The following is a 13,782-nucleotide window of genomic DNA, read 5'->3' as shown; positions in this document are numbered from 1 at the left end:
TAACAAAGTGTCAGAGCACCAGGGATGAGGGCAGGGGAGGATACCACCTCAAGTCAGCAAATAAGTCTGGAGCACTGGATGAGTAAAGCTCAAAAGTAGATTGTTGGGTCAAATGGCAGCTCTAAATATTATTTAATCTCCAAGTCTCAGTTTACCCAGTTGGAAACTGGAAATGGTAATCCTGATTTTTTTCAGAGAACTAAATGAAAATTAATTAAACAATTCTTGTAAACTACATAATTCAGAATGGCACATGGTGAAAATCCAGCATATGTTATTTTATATAGCAAAAAGTGATTGATCAAGGGAAGCAATAGCTTTGAAGCATTTTAATGTAGGAAAGGCTAGAGTCACAATCTATAAAGAACAAATATTTTATGATAGGGATAGAGATTTATGTATTTCTCTGATAGGATAAAATGTAATTAACACATAAGAAAAGTATAGGAAAACAAGTAACTCAGACTGATGGCTAGACCTCATCCCTTGGGCTGACCATTGCAATAAATATGAGTGAATTCAAATGGCCTCTTCTGCATCTATTTGATGGAGGGGTCATTTTGCTCAGGTCTGAAGTGGTAGAGAAGTAATGTCCACTCCCCTCCATGAACCCTCAACTAGTGATTAACTGGAGTTGGTACATACCCCATGTCCCTCTGTCTCAGTTTCCTAGACTTCCTCACAGGATTTAGTTCTTGTTACCCTCAATGTGGCTTTTAATCCAGGTATGCTCTACCACTGAGCTATACCCATAGTCCTTTCATTAATTTTTATTTTGAGACCATATCTTACTAAGTTTCCAAGACTGACCTGGAAGGTGTGATCCTCCTGCTGAGGAAGATTCAGATCCTCCCTAGTTTCTGGGATTACTGATGTGTGCCACTGAACTCGGTTCATTGGGGCTATATTTATAGTGTACCATTAAATGCCTACCTTCTCTTCCTTGACTTAAATTCACACTATAATAATAGTGATTTTTTCACCAACTATATATGGCTGGTACCCTACCGAACATGGTTTACTTAGGATTGTTTCAGTTTCACAATCATGCAAAAGTGATGCACATTTAGTAGAAAGTCTACTTAGAATTTCAGTTTTAGATTTTGTTCCCAAGCAAGTGATATGTGGTACAATCCTCTTTCAACTCTGGACAGGGGCAGTAAGTCACAGCTCTTAGTCAGCCCTGGATCAAGAGGGTGAACACCTGACCTTCTTCAGTGCCCTGTGTTGCCAACCTAGGGTACTTGATGGGTTAGGTGGATTACATGCATTTTCTTTTGACTTAATGATATTTTCAACTTAAGATAGTTCTATATTTATATACTTATGTACTTAACATATTTGTATATCTTATTTATAATAAAAATGTAATTTATAAATTATATCTATTTTTAATTACCTTAAATGTAAAGATGCCATGAATAATTAAGCCAAGTTTTAAATCTGATTTTCAAAATTAGATGAGTCATGAACAATTTACCAAATAAGAAATATAAATATGCAAAAATGTTCAACTTCATGTGATTATTTAAATTAATGCAAATAGAAAAAAGATATGTTCTTTTTATTCATCAAGTTAGAAAGAGGATCTTTTAAAATTGAATAATTGATGCTGATGTGGGTACAGTGAAACCAGTGGTCATAGGCATTGCTCATAGCAAAGCAATGAATCCAACATTTCTACAGAGCAATTTGGCATCAGATTTCAAAAGCCTTGAAGAATTTTATGTTGTTTCACCCAGTAACTCTACCTTAATTAAAGCAGACAAATATTCATGAAGAATGCTGATTATATAATTTTAAAGCAATTATGCATAACTTACATATTCAAAAAGAAAAAGAAGCATTTCTCTAAAAAGGAAATATAAAAGGGAAAAGAAAATAATAAATTAAGGAAAAATGGAAAGTTGTACTAACATCCAGTGACAAGTTTGTGTTGGGGGGAAAGAGTCCTGTTATTTTTGGGTAGAAATGAGTGGACCGTCTCTGGGGTCAAGTAACAGAAGGGACATAACATACATTTGTACCTGGGTGGACCCAACTTCTAGGAAAAAAGGGATCTTTTACGCAACATGCCCAAAGAGAGGCTAAAAGAGGCCAGTAGCCTGGAACTGGAAGTGGTATTGATTAGTCCTTGGCATGGTGCCAGCCATCAAGTTCTTCTGGAAACTACAGACAAGTGTAAACATCCCAGAAAGATCTGGTGAGCCATACTTCATGAGCACTGAACCCCTCCTCCAGACTCACCTCTGTTGGATACACAGTTCTTAGGGAACATTTCTCAACACTTCAGTACACACTCTTTCTTGGGGTCTGTATGGTGAGTGCTGAACTGTTTATCCAGTAATCTAGACTTTAGGCTCTAGAGACAGACAAACATGTATCGATGCTAATCTTGCAACCTAATAGTTGATATCTTAGGTAAATGATCAGACCATTACATTTCAGTTTCTTCATAAGTAAAATGTGGATAATTGTGTATGTGCATAGATATAAAGTATGTAACACATGTGCGTTAGATATTCCTCTTAGTTCTTAGTGGAGTCTTTGGCTGGATCTAAGAGCCAATTTAATACAAGAGGTGGCTAATAAGAGAAAAGCACATACGAGTTTTGTTAATTTTTCTATCTACACTGGGATCTTCACAAGAGAGTGAAGACTGAAGAATTACCAAAGCATGATGCTCCAATACTTTTTAGACCAAGAGCAAGACATTTTTGAAGAAGTGATAGGAAAATGAATATCTGGATTAGAGTGTAAATTTTAGGGATATTAGAAAAGACAGGGGTGGGGAGCTTGTAGAAGCCAGTAGAAGGTTTATTTCAGAGTGTTTACTCAGGTTCACGGCTGTTAATTTCAGAGTGTTTACTCAGGTTCACTGCCGTTACAGGTCTTCAAAGGATTTCAGCTTGAAATAATTGACACACCAATTTAACACATTTTGAGAGGTTATGTCCTGAATTTCCTCAGTGTTTAACACCATAAATGTTTTTTGCCCATGCATGGTTTGTGGAAGTAGTATGTATATTTGTATATAGATGTGAATTGACAGAGTGTTTCCTTGACCAAACTCCAGCAAGGATCTTCTGGGCCTTCTTCTTGACTAAGCTTGTCCTATAAAGCCTAAACAAACCTAACATGGTTTCTAACTACTCAGGGCCACATCTTTAAGAATGACTCTAGCTTTTAAAGTGCTTGCCTGAGAAACTCAAGGCTGACAAAAAATTTACTCCTTGTTGTACCCAACATTGAAAGACAATACATCTGTGTCCCAATCTCTATGGGAGATAGGATCCTCACATTGAGAAGGGCTAGGTAGCAAAATCAGATGGACCAATCTTCCTTCCCTGCGTTGTGTAGTTTTTTCTTACTTTCTGACTCTACTGATCTTGCAACCTCCTCTCTCCCTTCTCCCTCAGTACAGCATATAAAAATCTGTAGGTGTTTGAATGACTTCAAGAGAAGATACTGCATCTTTTTTTTTTTTATAGGGCACATATATTTTAAAGGTTGCTTTTTCTAGTCTGATGGTATAGCTCACAGACACCAAGCTTGCCCAGTATGTACTGAGTACCATCCCTGGGACCACAAAAACACTCTTTTTTAATTTTATAATTACTGTGATACTTAGTGCATATATTGCAATCTAATCACTCTGTTCTTTTTTTTCCCCCTTGTGGAGATAAATTCCTACTCAATCAACATTTATCAGGAGTTTGGTATAACAAATTGAAATAAATATTCATTAATTTAGCTTTTACAGTAACCAAAGAAAATAGCTGTTGGGAAACAAGGGAAATTAATTTCAGAGTGAGCAAGTGATTATGAGGTATTGGAGACAAGGCAGCGGTTTGAGTTGAGCTGTCATGACTTCTCAGGTAGCATCTAGTCTCTGAAGACATGTAACACGTGGGGGGGCCACTGTCCTCTACTATATTCCTCTGGGACATTACTATTGAGCATGGAGCTCTGTCTTAGCCAAAGTCTGGCTGCAGAATCCTCCACACAAACTTCCAATTAGGCCCTACCAAATGATGAAAGTTGGCAGGAAAGTTTAAACTTACTTCCTTCTCTGGTTTGGTAGATGATTATTATAAAACACCATCATTAGTTATTAACTCAAAACACTTAGGCATTAATAATCACTGAGTGATTCACACCTCTTTTATCTGAAGGAGCTTCAAATAGAACCAAATATTCCTATACCATCTAAAACTTAACAAAATGAGAGCCCTTTTTCTGAGCTCCTACAGTTTCTAATATTTGATCCAAATTCATCCTGTTTGCTGATTTATGTTGAGCTCTGTAGCTTTCTAAAATTCTGTTTCTTTTATGATTGCACAATATCATTCCAGTACCTAATGGGTTAGATACAATGACCATTGAAATGATAAAGTACAGTTTCAAAAGAATGGCATGTATGTAAGTACCCTTTCCTTTCTCAACTAAAAGGAACTGCTTTAGAATAGAAAATAGGAATATATTTTAAAGCCCATACACTAGGAAGACACAGTATTATAAGGAATAATAATTAAAGCCTAGAAGATTATAATGCAGCAAAGAATGGTTATATCGCTTGTTTGTGCACTGAAATTGAAATAATGCTGTTCAAAATTCTACTGGAAATATGATTGCTAATATCAGAGATGGCATAAATGAAGCTAAATTTTAATGAGGAAAGAAAATGGAATGATTCTCTAAGTCTGTGTAATTTGTTCAACTCAGAGCTAAATATATTATCTAAAAATGTATAGGAACCGATGTGCTCATCATTCCACCGTGCTAAAGTGTTACTGGATTACCAGAAAAGATTCATTATTATCCTGAGAAATGATGATCTTTTATAGCAAAAAAAGTGAGGAGGTGCATGAAATTTCTTTGCAAAGGGTTAGTGTTTATTTTGAGGGTGAATTTCTTGTTGGAATATTATGTTTCTCTTGGTTTACAAGTATTATCTGTGTTTGCACAATGTAATGAATAGCTAACTGAAGGTCAGGATTTCACCAAGATTTAAATCTGTCTTATATTCTGCTGGGAAACATCCTAAAAATTGTAATGTATCTTTGTTTGTTTAAATGTAATGCCTGTGGATTTAGAAACTATATTATCTGAAAAAATAGTGGGGAGAAGGAGGTGTTAGCTGGTAGGCAGGTATTTTGGATACAGTCACCTGTAGTTGTTGGGGGTGAAGCTGGCTGCCTCTCTCCAGGACTATTAACGTTCCTTGCAGGCTGTTTCAGATGAGGTCCTCTGGAGAAAGCTATAAGGAATTTGCCAAAATTGCTGCATCACTCAGGCTCACTGTTCCGGGTAACCTAGAGCATACTTTGCTTATTGCTATAGTAAATTCTCTACCCTGGAGGAATTCCCATGCACCATTTTTGAACATGGGAGGTATGAAGAAACAAGTCTCTGACTGAGCATGCTCAGGAATGTGCCTGCCTCTTCATGCCATGATGCGTCTTCCCAGTGTGACTATCTATTACTTTTCCCAATAAAAGTCTGTTGCTTATTCTGTGCAGGAGGATGTTGTTTTGTGTATTCTCTCCAGTGCTCTCCTTACTTGCTGCAATTAATAAGCCTTTATTCACTCTTTTCTCTCCTGGTTGGGTGTAGGCTTTTCAATCACCAAGGAGCAAATCCATTGCATTCAGTTACAAAGGGAGTAAGATTTCCATTAATGGAGAAGATGATTTGTCTTATTGTTGAGTTTTAATTATTAACACTAAATTCAGTTTGTAACACAAGGCTGTGTCAACCACTCACTGCCTTAACCTATGGACTCAATGCACAACACATATACCCCTAGCCGAGGACTCTCCCTTGTTTGTTTTCCTGAGATTTTCAAAAGTGGTATCAGCTATCGATGTCCTTTGTTCCAATGCTCCTGCCTTGGGTGGATTACTCACTTGGGAAGTTGGGAAGCAATGGATACTTGGCTTCAGTAACTTCCTTTTGCTGGTGTCTTTCATAGGACATAGGGAAAACATTTCTAGTCTAGAAAGAGAAAGCCCAATCTTTACTTCTTTTTATTTATCCCCAAAGTGCCCATGGCAATCCTGTATGTGTATATCAATCTATATGTATGCATGTATATACATGAATGCATGTATGATTCAATTTAGGATTTTTAAATTTTAAATGGTACATAAATGATATGTATTCAGTAGAAACCATACTTCAGATTTTGAATTTTGATCTTTTCCATAGTGTGATACGCTTGTGATACTGGGCTTTGCAGGAAGCTGTAGCTCCCAGTTAGCCACACTGTCATGAGAGTGAATGACTGATGCAATGTGTGGTGATGCTAAGCTAGGACGCTCAGAAATTTAGGTATATTCAATGCATTTTTGAAATACAATATATCTGACTTCTGATGGGTTTATCAGGAGGTAATCCCATTATAACTTGAGGAAGATCTCTAGTCAACATTTCCTCATTCATATAGTCACACTTGCACAGAATATTGACTACATATTTACTAAGCCTGTTGTGTCATAGCAGAGACTTCAAAGATGAAAGAAACTTGAAATCACACCAACTTGAATTAAAATTTCCCTTTGATCGTCTGTGTAACCACAGGAACATAGTATACACTCTTCTTTATAAAATGGGAAATAATAATACCTACCTTCTGGAATTGTTTTGAGAAACAAATGATTGTTTTGTGAAAAAAGTACATAGTGCTTTGCTTGATAGTGAGTTCTCAATAAATAAATGACAGATTCCTAGTCATGATTAGTTTTGTCTAATAAAATCATTTCTTCCTCCTCTTTCATCATAAATTTTTCTTTCTCTGTCTGTGCTGGACCAATCCCATTAACATACAATTATTTTGATATGTCAATTATATAAAAAGACGCTCTTACCCCACTTTTCCATCCAATTAGAGCCCTATTTCCCTGATCCTCTTTACAACAAGAGTCCATGTGTTGCCTACACTCATATTTAATTCCTGCCATTCTCCTTCGAAATTAATGCAATCCAGCTTTTTACTGCTCAACTCCATATATACTATTTCTATGAATACTACCAATGGCTTCCATTTTGCCAAATCTAAAGGTTAGTAGTCAGGTCTTGACTCAGTTGACTAGCAGCATTATGTGACTTAGTTGATATCTCCTTTCTTTTTATAACCTTTTCCTTACTGAGCTTTTAGGATAAGGTATTTCTTGGATTTTCTTCTTACCTTACCAGGAGTTCCTTCTCAGTCTTTGGGGATTCTGCATCATCTCCCCAGTCTCTTAGACTTATGCCCCATGATGAGCCTTTGAGTGGTTTTATTCTCTATACATTTACTCCCTTGGTGATCTCTTCTAGTTGGAGAGCTTTATATTCCAATGGCTTACAAATTTATGTCTCCAATATAGACTTCTTCCCTGAATTTCAGATATATATAATCAACTGCTTACCTGATATTGTTCATGGAATATCCAAATGACATCATGAAATTAAGAGTTTGATTTTTCTTCAAAGCTTGCTTTTTCTGCAGTCTTTCCTAACATAGGAAATAGCAACTTTATCCTTCCTTTTGATCACACTGACATCCATGGTGTCATCCTTGATGCTCCTTTTCTTCTCAGGTTATCTTTTCCTCTATTTCTCAAATCTGCCAGGATTGCCTTCAAAGGAGATCCCAGGTTGGACTACTTCTGACAACCCTGGTAAACTTCCAGCATTTCTTAAATGAATGAGTTTTCTCCTAACAAGTCTTCTTACCTTTGCTTCTATACAACTCAGCAACCAGAGTTATTCTTTTATATCATAACTCATGTCATCATATTTCTTTGTTCGAAATCTTCTAATTTTCCTGTTTTGGGTTAAATCCACGTTACCCACAATTAGCTCACAAGGTAGCCCTACAAGGTGTCCTTTCACATCCATCTTTATCTCTGGCTTTGTCTCCTGTACTTCTGCCACACTGGCCTCCTTGCAGTTCCCCAGGCAGTCGGAATCCAGCTTTGTGATTTTCTACTTGTGGTTTTCTCCTCTTCAAGATACCCACAGTCCTACTTCCTCAAGATACCCACATCCCTCACAGTGGCCAGTCTTTGCAAATGTCTTCTTCTTGTGAGGGCTTCATTGAGCCTTCTGTGTTGAAAGTTGAACCTCTACTCCTTCTGGCATTTCCCATTCTTCTTTCTTGATGTTTCCCCTTGCACATCCATTATCACCATCTCATATACTATTGACTGCATTATATGTTTTGTTTATTGGCTGTTTTCCAAACTAAAATTTAAACCCCATGTAAGTCGGGGTTTTTTTAATTTATCTAATTTGTTTGCTACTATTTTCAGAATTGCATATGGGTTTTGTGAGGCCTAAAGCTTCTACAATTTGTTTGTACCTCTTAAAAACATAAAATCAGGTATGAAAATTGGTATTTATTTAGAATGACAAGAAAAATTACAACTGAATTACAGTTTTTAAAAAGTTTATAGATGGAAAGGTCACAAATAAAAAATGAATTGTTCACACCTTTTTTGCTGTATACTCTTTTTTAAAGATTTTTTTTAGTTATAAATGTACACAATACCTTTGTTTTATTTTTATTTATTTTTATGTGGTGCTGAGGATCGAACTCAGTGCCTTACACATGCCAGGCAAGCACTCTACCACTGAGCCACAACTCCAGGCCCTGATGTATAGTCTTTAGTCAATATTAAATCATGATTTTGCAATATAATTTTCATAGAAAAGATAAAAAGAAAAGCATACTTAGTTGAAATTTATTTCACATTTTTAATAGTTTGGAAAAGTTACATTTGCTTCCTGTTTATTGGTAAAGTCATAAAAACTTTAAGAATTGTTGTCAAATTTGGGAAATGCCAATCAAATTTTATTCATATAGAAGTTTTCTAATTTGGAAGAATAAGTGTTGCATGCTAGCCTCTGGCTTGGTCCATTTCAATCCGTTTTTTTCCCTCATTTAAACATATATTTCTGGCATAGAGAGCTGTATCATGATACAAACTTTGACTGGATGAATAAGCACATGACTATTCCTGGAAGAAATAGCCATGTCCAGATGGTTAACATGCAAGGGACTGCAAATTACAAAAATATAGCCCACTAAACACAAACTAAGGGTATCCTCAACTAACTTCCCTATAGTAGAATTGCAAAATTATTTGTAGCTACTGCAACATCATCATATATGAGGGTTAGGGCTTTGGAATGAAAATCATTGATCAGAAACAGTGATCCAAATCAACTGCAGCTGAAATATATTATCTATATAAATTTTACAAAGGCATTTGATCTCCACTGACCTTGTAGGGGTCACCTGTACAAATGAGAGCCATAGAAGCTTAAGATGCCTCATTTCTATGGTGAATCTGCCTCTGTTCAATGCTTAAAGCTGTGCTGGATGCATAGGAGAAACCCAAAAAAGAGAGTTAAATAAAATGTTCACTCAATGGATATTGTCATATTGGTGAGTTTGTCAAATAAGATGCAGGACGCCCAATTAAATTTGAATTTCATATAAACAATCAATAATTTTTAATATAAATATACTTATGTAATATTGGGGATATAATTATATTAACGTTATTGTAATTGCTTATCTGAGATTCAAATTTAACTGTAAAATCATTTCTTCCTCCTCTTTCATCATAAGTTTTTCTTTCTCCGTCTCTGGGACCAATCCCATTAACATACAGATATTTTGATATGTTGTTTACATAAAAAGACCTCCTTACCCCACAATGTATTTTCACTTGCCAAATTTTTCAATCCTACTATTAGTTTTTTACCTATAGCATCAATTTTTGTTTTGAGTTTTGAATTTAAAATTATTTTATTATGTGCATCTAAATATATCAATTGGAGTTTATTGTGATGATTATTAAAATGTGTGACTCCTACTGAATACTTATTATTTTTCCATCTATTTGGTTTTCAGTACATCGCATGTCCCTTGTAAATGGGTGCAACTGAGCTGTTGTCAGTGGAAGACCCAAGGCCAGGCAGTGAACAGAGTCTACCTTGGACACTGGGTGAATGGTCTGCAGGGAACTTTGAAACAATAATAACAGGACTAAAGGCTGGACAGCTTTATTATCCTCATGCCCTGGCAATTTTAAGCAATATTAATAATACCATTCTTTTCCTTGCTGGGGCAGTCTCTACCACTGTTCCACTCAGTTGGTATGCCAACCTAGCATTGGTGTAACTGAATGCAGAGTGATTTTTTCTGTAAATGTTTGTGAACTAAATTTAAGTCTCATTGAGTGCTTGATCTATAGCAGCAACTTTATTAGATTTTTTCCCCCTTTGTATCCAGTTTCTCTAAAATTTCCCATTTTTCCTCCAAACCCTCCACTAAATTTCACCAACCAAGTCATTTTCAAGTCAAGGCATATTTTATTTACCTTTTCCTTCTATAGTACTGTCTTTGTCTCCTAGAATAACACAAAATGCTCCAAAATTTTGTGGTTACATTTCTTCCCTGTATCTTACACAGAACCTTAGCTTGTGGGACCTCTTTATCTTTAGTTACTAATATGTGGTTTATTTACTGACAAGGACTATATTATCTTAGTACTGCGCATTATGCATAGAAGCTGAGTGTCAGAACCTTAATATTGGATAAAATAAGACCAAATTTTTGGAATGTGCCAGACATTTTTCAAAACACTTTGCAAATAATGAACTCTCATAACTCACCTTAAGAGGGAAGTGTTTTTATGATCTTCCCTTGGTAGATAAGTCATCAAGAAATGAAATGACCACTGGTGTTACAGCAGCATTTGAACCCCAAGTCATTTCAGAGTTTACACGAATTTGTACCTAATATTTTAAGTATGTTTTCTGATCTTATTCTGAAAAAAAGGGCCATGGTGTCAGTTTTTTATTCCCACTTTACAGGTGAAGAAATTGTGGTTTGGAGAGACAAAGTGATATGTCCCAATTCATCCACTTGGTTGGAGATGGCGATGAAATGTGAACCCAGATCCATGACATGGATCAATTCCCTCCACATGGCATTGTTTCCAACATGCTTCGTGGTGTGACAGGTGGCTCCTGCAAAGGTCCCTGGAAGGCTCATGAATCATGAGAAGTTATCATTGTAGGTGAGAAACCACTAAAAAAAAGGCAGATGAGAGAAGAGGAATTCCCTCAACTTTGTAATCGGAAGTTGGGACCCTCAGGGATATCAGGGCCCTGGGTACAGCTTTTTTCCAAGATCCCTTCACCTGTCACACAGTTCATATCACCAGTACCTGCCTTGCAGGGTGGGGAAGTCATGCACCATGGGTGCCTTAGACAATGCCACACAGAGAGGATCTACCTTTCCATTAGTTTGAACCAAAATTCTTCTATTCAAAAATTAAAACTCAAACTAAGTTTCTTTTCCTTTTGAATATCATTTGCTTAATGAAACAAGTTGGCAATAATATTTTCTCCTTGAATTCCCTATTTAGTGGGAAGAGAAATTTAATAGAATGAAAAAAAGTTTCAAAAAATTTTCCTGCTTGAATTTCTTGAATGTCTTAACTCGGAGAGTGCTCCAGATATGCAATGTTGCAGACGTGTCCCTTCCTATGATGTTTATGTCCCATCATCTGTCTAAGTGTAGGTGATGTCTTCCCTTTTATTTGCTCTCAGTGATGCAGACTTGCCTTGTTACACCAAAATGTGAGAATTAATACAATATATACTGGAATATAAATGGTTAAGAAACAGAAAGAAATACAACATAGAGCATAAAACTCAGGATTTAGTGTACTGCAGAATAATAGCCTACCTCTCCTGTTTGTTGTTTAAGTTTTCATTTTTCAATCAATTGTTTCTGCATCTGCTAGGCACAGCCTCAGACACTTTTTTCTTGTGTTTATGGGAATGCTGTAAGATTGCTTTGGATGAAAATGTAGGGAGCCAATACTCGAAAACTTTTCTGGGCTTTTTTTCATGTACCATTTAGATAAGAGAGGAACTGAAGAGATCAAGGATAAAAGTAAAAGTGTGAAAGACACAGGCAAGAACTGTTTTTCACAAAGGGATTATGACACAGGCAAAAAAAGGGTCTGTTGGTTTATGCCTCTCCCCATTCTTGCTACAATCATTGTCTCAGGAATGAATTCATATTCTGCATCATTTTCGGTTACCTTTATAGTCTTTCTTATAAGAATGAGGAATGAAAATTTTAATGCCTCATATATTCTATGAATTACTGTAGATGGCTAGACTGCACTACTTTGATCTTTCCTATATTCTGTGGTTTGATTGGATCGTGATGTGAATGAAAAACAGCACAAAACAAATCAGTTTCTGAGAGAACGACTTTAACAAGAAAAGGGGAAAAAAGGCACCTCAGCCCACTTCAGAATATTACATATGTGGCAGGGAGAGTCCAGATAACTGCTCCTGTGTCCAACTCAAAATGATCTCAGTCTGTCTGGTTGCTACACATTCTGATCTGAGAATTCATTACTAAACATAGCGATCAAACTTTGGAACAAATAACAATTTATTATCATTTCAATTCATGCTTTTGCTTCTCCTGAGCCTCAGTATGGCACCTTGCCTGATGCAGGGACATGATACATGTGGAATGAATGAATGAATGAATGAATGAATTCTGCGTTAATAGGCTGAAATAAATGGGACTGTGCAGATACAATTTTTCCTCCTATCCATGTTTCTCTTATGCAAATGAGTTCATAGTCAGTAAATAGAAGAACGATGTTATTATAATGCAGAAATGAGTTGGCTCATAAGCTATTTTCTCCAGTATTTAAATGATTTGTGACACTAAAGTCATATCAGACAATCTCCTAATATCCAAGCACAGTGGTACCCAGCATGCTGGACAAGAACACCCACTATGTTCAACATCTTCCTTGGCATTTTTTGTCGCCCAGTTTGTCCATGCATTCTGTTTGGAAGTTCATATTGCATGGTTTCCGTGGTTTCCCAAATACAGGGGCATATGACCTCAACTATTCTACACACACCCCTTCAACCAAGGCATCATTACCTTTATTTAAAAGTAAAGTCTGATATCTACTGTAGTATTATTTTAAATTTGAAATTCAGCATGATTTTTTTTCTGAGTTAGAATTTTATTTGCTTTTGTTAGAGCTCTTGTTACAAATTTCCATAGGCTTAAACTTTTTCTCTCATCTCTCCCTCAACATTGATTTTAGCATTTTTGAAGAACACAAGGTCCTCCCACCAGGGAAGGTACATATTTCATTATAGTGGAAAAGGCTCCATTGGTTATAAAATAAAACACAATTATGTGCCTGTGTGAATGTGTAACAACAGATGCCATTAATATGTACCACTATAATGAATCAATAAAATATGGGGAAAAAACACAAGAGCTGAAGAATAGAATTAACCTATCTAGAGGTAGGGGAAAGGGGTTTATGAGTCTCTGACTATTTTGGGAAAAATAATATTAAAGCATCAGAGCTATATAAGATTTTTTAAAAAAAAATTTTTTTCTAATATTTATTTTTTAGTTTTTGGTGGACACAACATCTTTGTTTGTATGTGGTGCTGAGGATCGAACCCGGGCCACACTCATGCCAGGCGAGCACGCTATAGTTTTGAAGATCACATATTCCTACTTATTCCACTTCAGGTGAGAGGACACCATCCAAAAGAAGCAGGTAAATGGCCAAAGATCTTTAGTTGGTATTGACAAGCTGAAATCAGCCATCATGTCTTGGGTCACTTGTCTCATCCCTTCTGACACTTGCGGAAACTGGGTCTCATCCTGGTGCTGTCCACATCTACTTATGAGCCTTGTATCATGTTATTGCCTTA

At 36.2% G+C, this 13,782-nt stretch overlaps 1 long non-coding RNA gene across 1 annotated transcript in view; it reads left to right on the top strand.

Annotated features, from left to right (window-relative positions):
* Positions 1-13,782, top strand: part of LOC131424795 (uncharacterized) — a 178,634-nt gene that overhangs the window by 136,830 nt on the left and 28,022 nt on the right. The window contains exons 3-4 of the long non-coding RNA XR_009228324.1: positions 10,873-11,078; positions 13,476-13,625. This is a non-coding gene — a long non-coding RNA (uncharacterized LOC131424795). The remainder of the gene's footprint in view (positions 1-10,872; positions 11,079-13,475; positions 13,626-13,782) is intronic.

The sequence above is a fragment of the Marmota monax genome, unplaced genomic scaffold (genome assembly GCF_021218885.2).
Source record: "Marmota monax isolate L192 unplaced genomic scaffold, Marmota_monax_Labrador192_F-V1.1 WCK01_AAM20220418_F8-fsc00063, whole genome shotgun sequence".
Classification (NCBI taxonomy): domain Eukaryota; kingdom Metazoa; phylum Chordata; class Mammalia; order Rodentia; family Sciuridae; genus Marmota; species Marmota monax.
Note: the sequence above shows the minus strand (reverse complement) of the source record. Positions and strands in the feature narration are given on the sequence as shown.